Genomic DNA, 10072 nt, shown 5'->3' with positions numbered 1-10072 from the left:
TGCTTTTCGACTTTGAACCCTGTGTAACCTTGTGGCTTAGTGCTAAGTTTATTCAGTTGCTCGTTTGCTCGATTTCTCCTCATATATGCAGCGCAGAGTCACGGGTGGTTTTTAAAAAGAGGCTGTATATTGCTGCTGAGGTTGCCATTCTCATGCTTTTCACGTTTATGTAGGAAAAAGCACAGGATCCAAGACGGTTTCGAGGAGGAAGAACACGAGCGAAGGGGCTTGTGCCCAGGCGCCAGCCCCGGGAACGGGAAGGGCGCGTCGTGCGCGCGCACGGGGCGCGGACAGCGCCGCGAGAGGAGGGGCCCGGGGGGAAGACGTGCTTACGTACTGCGTACGTGGATTGGGCGTGACGCTGGCGTTGCCGGTCAGCGGGAAAAGGGCTAGCTGCTGGGTAAATGGTGCCGAACAGACGGTTGTTCCAGAGGAAAACAAAATCAGACTGAAAGAAATTCGTGGGTAAAAGCCCCGGAAGGGAACAGCTGTCGTCCTGAATCACGCTTCGCGCGGCCGTCGTCGTCGTTGGTGCCGCGGGCTACAAACCCTAATTTTCCCCCTCCCCTCGCTGTGGTAAAAACGTGAACTGGGGAGAAACGCGTTGAATCACGTGCGCGCCTCGTACAGCCTGGGAGAGACCGGAAGGCCGAGGAACGCCGTGAAACGGCCCAAGCCAGCACCCTGCACGCCGTCTTCAGCTAAAGACAAAGGATTCTGGGGGGGGGGGGGGGGGGGCGGTTGTGGGAAGTTACCAGAAAAGCAGCAAACCGGGGCAGAGCTGCCGTGCAGTGGAGGTGCTCGCCCCCTCCGTCGACAGGAACCTCGAGAGATGAGCTCCTCCCCTTCCTCCTGGTTCGGGAGAAGACGCGTTTACCAGTGGGGGTCTCCCCTCTGTAGAGAAACGTCTCTCACAAAACGGCAACTTCTGCTCGGTTTTCAGAGTTTATCCTGTGTCTGCGTGTCTTGAGAAGAACCAGCTCCAGGGCACCTGGCTGGCTCAGGCCGTGACCCCAGGGTCCTGGGATCGAGTCCCGCATCGGGCTCCCTGCTCCGCGGGGAGCCTGCCTCTCCCTCTGCCCTTCACCCTGCTTGTGCGCTCTCTCTCTCTCTCAAATAAATAGATAAAACCTTTTTAAAAAAATAACCAGCTCAACGTAATTCTTATGTCAAAGAGACATATTTTAGGGTGAGCAAAAGTCTGCTCTTCAGTCCTCAGGGGCTGTCTTGGGCCAACAGAGCGTATTCACATGGGCTCCTGCCTCCTTTTGACGTGGCCCTGGTAGTGCGCTTGCCAGGCTGGTTTTGTACGTGGCATATCTGCTACCCGTAATAAGCATTTACTCAAAGTGCCCCGATTCATTTAGTGGGATATGGTATTTAAAGACCATAAATCTGAATGTTTGTGGTGCTGATTCTTCTTGAGTTGTAATGTTTTGTTTTATTTTTTTTAAGATTTTATTCATTTATTTGAGAGAGTGAGAATGAGAGAGAGCACGAGAGGGAAGAGGGTCAGAGGGAGAAGCAGACTCCCCGCCGAGCGGGGAGCCCGATGTGGGACTCGATCCCGGGACTCCAGGATCATGGCCTGAGCCGAAGGCAGTCGCCCAACCGACTGAGCCACACCCAGGCGCCCAGTTGTAATGTTTTATAACCTGTTTCGTGAAGAGAGCAGGGTAATATGGTCTTGTTTGGGGTTTTTTTAAATTTGTTTTCATAATAAAATGCACCATGAACCTCACCTTGAATTCCAACTCAGGAATTCAAGGTTTTATTTAACCTCATTGGTCATATATCCCTCCCTTCCTTCACACTGAAAAATCATTCTACTCCCTTCCTGCTGCATTGGTAATGATTTCAACATTGTTCTTATGGTTCATTTTTTTTTTCATTTTTACTTTGCTGTTAATCATATGTTTATCCATATCTCCCTTTTTCTTAAAGAATAGCATGCTTTTTTCCTCCTTTTTTCACTTAATAATAAATTCTGGAGATCACTCAGTACTGTCATAGAGAAAGTCCTCATTTCTGCCCAATACTCCAGTGTGTAAAAGTACTATAATATATTCAGCTAGTATCATAATGTATTCAAATACTCCTTACTGATGAACATCTGGGTGGTTTCCAATCTTTTGCTATTACACATAGCACTGTAATGAATAATCATAGACAAACATTTTAAGATATATTCCCAGAAGTTGGACTATTAGGTCAAATGGTAAATTCATATGTCATTTTGCCACCTATAGCCAAATACCCCTCACCCTCCATAGGAGTGTTAGCGTTTTGCAACCCAGCAAGCAGTGTATATGGGTTCCTTTTTTCTACACAGCTTCACCAGGAGAGTATGCTGTCAGACTTTCAGGCTTTTGCCAGTCTGTTAGATAAATAGTGTTTCATTGTCATTCTACTTTTACTGCTCTATTATGAATGAGATTGAACATCTTTTCACATGTATCAATTGCATAACTAACATTTTATGTTTAAAAATTAAGTATACAAGAGGGTCAGGATTGACTGTGGTATTGCTAAAGAAAAAGATACTCTGACACTTGCTGAAACGTCGACAGGGAAGGAAGACTTTATTCGGGACAGTTGCAATAATGCATTGCAACAGGGAGACGGAGCAGGCTGGCCTCTGGATACAGCAGAGGAGCTGAGGACTAATAGCCAGCCAGCAGAATGAGGGGTTCAGTGGGCATAAAATCACTTAGCAGAGTCATCGAGGGCAGGGGCATTCTTGCTGAAGCAGGCCAAGGGCTCATGGTCAACTAAGGGGGCTAAGGAATGTGGTCAGACATCAAGGGTGGGGACATTCTCACTAAGCAGCCTTAGCAGGACTCTTACTAAGGTGGGAGAAGGCAGGCAGAAGATGGGGCCCCGGGGCCTAGACAGGATGGAGAACGCACTGACTTAAATCTGTATGACAAACCTCCCCGGAGTTTACTGAGCTTTTCCTGCTAACCTCCCCAGAACTGGCCTCCCCGCACCTTTTTCTTCTGTCTTTAGCTGTGGCTCAGGCCCTGTAAGGAATTAACTCATTTCTCCCTCAGAAGGGTAAACTACACGCTAAACTTGTCTCTTTTGCTCTGGTTACTCTCAGTCGAGAACTAAGAAGGGTAGAGGGAAGACTATTTTTTCTCGCATACATCAGTCCGTACTGTTGGAAAGGTGCCCCTGCGGGGTCCTGTACGTTAGCCGGGACAAAAATAGAGTAACAAGAGAAAAACAAGTTTATTAAAACGTACATCACACGTGTACAGAAAAGAGCCCTCCGTGATGACTAACCCGCAGAGGCCGTTAGAACTTCGGATTAAATCCCAACAAAAGAAACGAGATTTGGGGATTCTGGGTGAGAGAGGAAAGGCAGAGGAAAATGGCCGGAGAAATAGGGTAAACAGGAGTTCTTTAGGAATGGCATGTTTTGTAGATTGAAGTCTGAGCCTTTGGCATTATTACGAGTTGAGTTCTCCTCTTCCTGATACTTCAGAGAGAGACATCGCTACAAATAGAAATTTACTTTGTAAATATAAATTTCCTTTTGGGAAAGAAAAACTTGCACCATTTTTAGAGCTTTTCCTGCCTCTGATGGTTCTCTATGGCCTTCAGGTCGAAATAATCCACATGCCAAAGAGACACATTTTGGGGTGGCATATTCTGGTACCGCTGAGTACACAGAAGAAATGCGTACTTTCCTGAGTTCCTGAAGTAGTTCATTAAAAGGAGTAAACAGAACCCAGAACATTAACAACCAGGACATTTGGGACCTATCATGGCTCCTTCCTCCAATTTTTGGTTACTTACAAGCATTCTGAGCATTATCTTTCCAACCATTTTTTAAAAATCGTTTTATATTTCTGTCTTAAGACTTTGTTTTGATATAAAAGCTTATCATTGGGGTTTTGGAACTACAACAAATCTGAAAACCCACTTGATTTAATGAGCTCATTTTACACGTGAGGACTTGACCAAGATGACTGCAGAAGAGATTTCTAGAGCTATCTTGTGGAGAAACTGAGTGTTCATGACAGCTTTAAAATTGTGTTGGTCTGTATCAAAGTCAAATTTTCTAAATTTCAGAAATATTTAAAAACTTAAAGTAAACTTTAATCCTTTAATATGAATTAAAATCTCAGCAGCCCTCATTTCAAAAGTCAATGCGTTAAAAGTTAGGATGATAAGGGTGTTCTATTCATGGGTTAAAGGGGGGCCCCCGTATATTGGCCTCATACCGTTCATTTACTTCTTCACAGGAAGCTGGGACCATTCGCTCAAAAGCTTGCCTGTGCCAAACTCAAACTTTTGGACATCTAATTGCTTTAAATACATCCCCAATAACCACATTTTGAGCCACTTAGAGCCTGTGTGCTCGGCATACACAGCATCCGCTGGTTAAAGACACACCCGTAGGCTATGAAAGACCCCAAGCTGCAGCCATCCCAGCCCCCCACTCAGACGCCCCGTCCAGCGGGGGTCCCACATCACCTAGACGTGTGAGCTTCCTCTCTGCCTCTCTCACCTGGGAGTTCCCTAGAGCCCATCCCCTCCAGCGGGGGTCCCACAGCGTGGCTTCTGGAAGGTCTCCTGCTGTGGGGGGCGCCTCAAACACCACTAAAATCACGCTCAAGTTGTGTGAGGCTGCCACCTGCGGCCGTTCGTGTCTTCGATCATCCCCCACATCCTCCTTGAACTTATCACAGGAGGAATCACAATCCTAAGGAAAAGCCAGTCACGTGTGGGCAAATACGAGGCAAAGGGGACCTTGCTCTTTCTGTATTTCCTGACAAAGGCGGCAAAGATAAAAGATTTCTAGGATCCAAAATGCTGATGCAGGTGCAGGGAAGGCTGTATCAGACAGCAATCATGTGAGGGACTCTGGACAGCTGAATCCACAGAATTATTGGAAAACCTTGAAAATGTGCAATAAATAAAACTTTAGAGGACTTAGAGAGCTGAGTTCTCCCCATGCCCAAGGTAAACGAGATTACATAAATACTGAAACCCTGATGTTTTAAAAGATGATGGCTTAAAATCATTCTAATCTTTGCAATATATGCTGCGTGTCACAATGTATTAACTTTAGGCTTAATCTCTGCTGCTTTTCCTTGAGTTCTATTGATGTGGGGAACAAAGGCAGAAGGAAATGTAGACAAAACGAAATGTCCTGATAACGTGCAGCCCACTGACAAATACTTGAGGCGGGCAAAGGATAACCTTCCTCCAGGAACGCCCGTTGGTAATGTTAATGCCTCCCTAGAGGGAAAAACCACCTTAGTTTGACAATAGCAAGGCCTCTGGTATCCTGAGAGTCTTCTCTAGCATTTGAAAATCCTTTTGGATCTTCCCTTACCTTTATTCCCCTGACTCTAAAGTATATAATCAGTTGCCCCTCACAATCCCCTTGCTGCCCACAGGTCCTGCCCCCGGGCTTTAATAAAACCACCTTTTTGCACCAAAGACGTCTCAAGAATTCTTTCTTGGCTCTCGGCTCTGGACCTCACCAACATTCCATAACTACACCAATATGGCCTTGGGCAAATTATTTAACTCATTTATTTAAGAAATATTTATGAGGGGCACCTGGGTGGCTCAGTCGTTAAGCGTCTGCCTTTGGCTCAGGTCATGATCCCAGGGTCCTGGGATCGAGCCCCGCATCAGGCTCCCCGCTCAGCCAGGAGCCTCCTTCTCCCTCTCCCACTCCCCCTGCCTGTGTTCCTGCTCTCGCTGTGTCTCTCTCTGTCAAATAAATAAATAAAATCTTTAAATATATATATATATTTATAGAATATATACTGTGGACATAAATTCTAAAACTGTCCTTGCCCACGAGCTCATAGGCTAGCAGAAGAGACCAATAAAGTCATCATAAAGTCAAGCACAGGGACAATAAGGGAACATGAGAAAAAATTTAATGCAAGAGGGGGGTGTGGATGGTGGCAGAGTAGCTTCCTAGAGAGAATAATATTTTATAGTGCATATTATCTTTGTGTACACTCTGATGGGTCTCTAATGTCTCAAAGTGATACAACTAAGAGCAATTATATTTATCTAGACCAGGGCCATCCAATAGAAATGTAATGTCATTTATGTAAGTAATTTTAAATTTCTAGTAACCATTTTGGGTAAAAAGAAACAAGTGAAATTATTTTTAATGTTGATACAAGCCAACATATCTGAAATATTATTTCAACATGCAATCAATATAACTTATTGAGATATTTTACATTCCTCTGTATTAGGTCTTTGACATTTATTGTATATTTTATAGTTACCAAACATCTCAATTCAGAGGAAGGTACATTTTAAGTGCTCAGTAGCTTGGCTAGGGACTACCTTATCAGACCACACAAATCTATTTTCTACAAAGAATTCCCAATATTTTCAAGTATGAAGACCTCTCAAAATATTTTGAGGTTAACCACATTATAGTTTGACACTTTTTTTTAAAGATTTTATTTATTTATTCATGAGAGACAGAGGGAGAGAGAGAGAGAGAAGCAGAGAGAGAAGTAGGCTCCCAAGGAGCAGGGAGCCCGATGCGGGACTCGATCCCAGGACCCTGGGATCATGACCTGAGCCGAAGGCAGATGCTTAACCATCTGAGCCACCCAGGCGCCCTATAGTTTGACACTTTTTAAAGATTTATTTACTTTAGAGAAAGAGAGCATGGGAGGAGGCACAGAGGGAGAGGGAGACAGAGAATGTCCAGCAGACTCCACGCTAAGCCCAGAGCCTGACATGGGGCTCGATCCCAGGAGCCTAAGATCCAGAACTGAGCCGAAATCAAGAGTCGGATGCTTAACTGAGTCACCCAGGTACCTCTATAGTTCAACACTTTTAATATCCACTGACTGATAATTCACTGAAAAAGTTCTTATGAATACATTGAACAATGCTTTTCCATGTATGTTTCTTTTGCATATGAGTGTCTACTGTTAGGAAACAAGATTCAGCCAAGTAAATTTGAAGATGTAATTGGCTTCATTTAGGGTTCATGAAATGGGTAGCATCCCTTCTAGCACATGGAGGGGAGCTCCAAGGGGCTGTACAAAATGAAAGGTTTTATAGGAAGGAGGATAGGGCAAGAAAGTTATTAGCAAAAGAAAAGGACTGTTCCGGTAGGGGGACGCTGGGGGTCTTATGCAGATGACCTCATCTTCCTTTACAGGGTGGAGAGGGTCCATATGGCTGACTCAGTGGTGCTGGAGGACAAATTCCTGACTGGCTCTTTAAAGCTAGATCCTGGAGGGCTGAAACTGCAGTTTGATTAGATATCATGCCCCGGTGTGGTTTTCTTTCTAACACTACATTTATTTGGAAAATGGTACAATAAGGTATGGTAGTATGTCACACCATATTATGATATGCTATGACATAATATGCTCGAGCTACTTTGAATAGACAAGATACATTGATTGCTATTTTCAGGCATGACCTAAATTCTGTCATCAACACAAACCGACCAGATGACCCCTTTATGAGGGCTCCTTTCGGAGGTGACTCTGATGTCCTGCCTGCAGAATGACCACTGAACTAAAGGGTTCGGAAGGTCTCCCAGGTTCTCCTCCTGTGCCTCACTCACCAGCTGGGAGACCACAGGTGATACACTTAGCCTCTCTTAAGCTCAGTTTCTGTGTCTTTACAAAAGAGCAGTGGGGTGCCTGGGGGACCTCAGTCAGTTGAACTGCTGACTCTTGGATTCGGCTCAGGTCGTGATCTCAGGGTGGTGAGATTGAGTCGCACATCCAGCTCCACGATCAGCAGGGAGTCCGCTTGGACAGTCTCTCTCTCTCTGCCCCTCCCCCAACTCAGGCGCTTGCACTCTCTCTCAAACAAATAAATCTTAAAAAAAGAGCAGTATCTACTCAATAACATTTGTTGAGCATTCCAAACACCTTAAGTGCATTAACTCATTAAATCCTTAGTACAATTCCTTGAGATGCTTTACATCATCCACATTCCACACAGATGTACACAGAGGTATGGAGATGCCAAATAATTAGCCCAAAGTCACTCAAGGTGACTCAGCAGTGATTTGAATCCAAAGCCTGCAGGGCCAATCCCTGTGATATACTGCCTTTCTTAAATTGCAGTACATCTCAAATAAGTGATGTGTATGGATATACCTAGGACACGCAAGTTCCATAAAAGTCTTTTTATTACCACTGTTATTATCAGGATTCTAATGCCGGGGTTGGGGCCTTTTAAAAAGGCTCTTTCCAAGTTGAAGTGCCTGCTTCGTCGTTCAGGACGTAGTTCTACATCCCACTCTGCACATGAATCGTTTTTTAATTGGGTTGAGCTTTCCTCTCTAAAAATTCCTTTTGATAACTAAAGGAGGGCAGTATCTGGCCCATGATTCTGAATCTGGGTTCTGATTACCAAGAGTGGTAACTCAGGAGGAAAAAAGCCCTCTCACACCCCACCCCCACTCACAGAGAGTCATGTGCTCAGGAAGGGCCTGCTCACTGTCAGGCTCTGCTAGGTGCTGGTCCCACGCTGGCGAACAAAACACATGGCTCTGAGCACCTGGGTGGCTCAGTCGGTGAAGCGTCTGCCTTCGGCTCAGGTCATGGTCCTGGGGTCCTGGGATCGAGCCCCGAGTCGGGCTCCCTGCTCGGTGGGGAGTCTGCTTCTCCCTCTCCCACTCCCCTGCTCGTGCTCGCTCCCAGTATCTCTGTCGCTAAGTCTCTTTCTCTCAAATAAATAAAATCTTCAAAAAGACAAAAAAAAAAAAAAAACACATGGTTCTTGTTCTCATGGAAATGTTGACAATGGAATATGACATTGAAGAAATCTATAAATACAAATTGTGTTATACAGTAAATGTTATAAAGAAAAAGAACAAAGAGACCATTGGAAAGACAGTCTGAGAGACAATTTAGGTGGGGGAAGGTCAGAGAACATCGCTCTGAGGATGTAACATCCAGGGCAAGTAAGGCCTGAAAAATGAATAGAAATTTTCCAGGCAAAGAGTGAATGAAAGAACATTCCAGGCAAAGACTTGAAGCAAAAGAGCTTGTCACACTTAGAAAGCATGGGATGTCGTAAGGGGAAAGGGGCAGAAAATGAGGCTGAAAACTACACAGGCTGTGTGAGAGTCTCATAAGGTTTGGCATATTGTGCAATCTGAAAAAATACCTATTGTTTTCATGGTACAAAGTGGAAATAAGCCCTAACTCCTCTCGACTCTAGGAGTGGACGTGGGCACAGTTTTAAAAAGAATGAGTAATACCGACTCCTTTCAAGGATATTAGTATTGCTTCTAAAAGAGTGAATCCCGAGATGCCTGGGTGGCTCAGTCGGTTAAGCGTCTGCCTTCAGGTCAGGTCATGATCCCACGGTCCTGGGAAGGAGCCCCGCGTTGGGCTCCCTGCTCAGCGGGGAGCCTGCTTCTCCCTCTCCCTCTGTCTGCCTACTTGTGCTCTGTCAAATAAAATCTTAACAATAAATAAAAATAAGAGTGAATCCCTTCAAAATCCAAATCAAAACCTTGATGAGATACCACCTCACACCCGTCAGAATGGCTAAAATTAACAAGTCAGGGAACGACAGATGTTGGCGGGGATGTGGAGAAAGGGGAACCCTCCTACACTGTTGGTGGGAATGCAAGCTGGTGCAACCACTCTGGAAAACAGTATGGAGGTTCCTCAAACAGTTGAAATTAGAGCTACCGTTCGATCCAGCCATTGCACTACTAGGTATTTACCAGAAAGATACAAATGTAGGGACCCGAAGGGGTACGTGTACCTCAATGTTTATAGCAGTAATGTCCACAATAGCCAAACTGTGGAAAGAGTCAAGATGCCCATCGACAGATGAATGGATAAAGAAGAGGTGGTATATATACACAATGGAATATTATGCAGCCATCAAAAGGAATGAGATCTTGCCTTTTGCAATGACGTGGATGGAACTGGAGGGTGTTATGCTGAGTGAAATAAGTCAGTCAGAGAAAGACATGTATCATATGACCTCACTGATATGAGGAATTCTTAATCTCAGGAAACAAACCTAGTGTTGCTGGAGTGGTGGGGGTTGGGAGGGAGGGGGTGGCTGGGTGATAGACATT

The sequence above is a fragment of the Zalophus californianus genome, chromosome 11, assembly GCF_009762305.2.
Source record: "Zalophus californianus isolate mZalCal1 chromosome 11, mZalCal1.pri.v2, whole genome shotgun sequence".
NCBI classification, from domain to species: domain Eukaryota; kingdom Metazoa; phylum Chordata; class Mammalia; order Carnivora; family Otariidae; genus Zalophus; species Zalophus californianus.
This window is presented reverse-complemented; position numbering follows the sequence as displayed.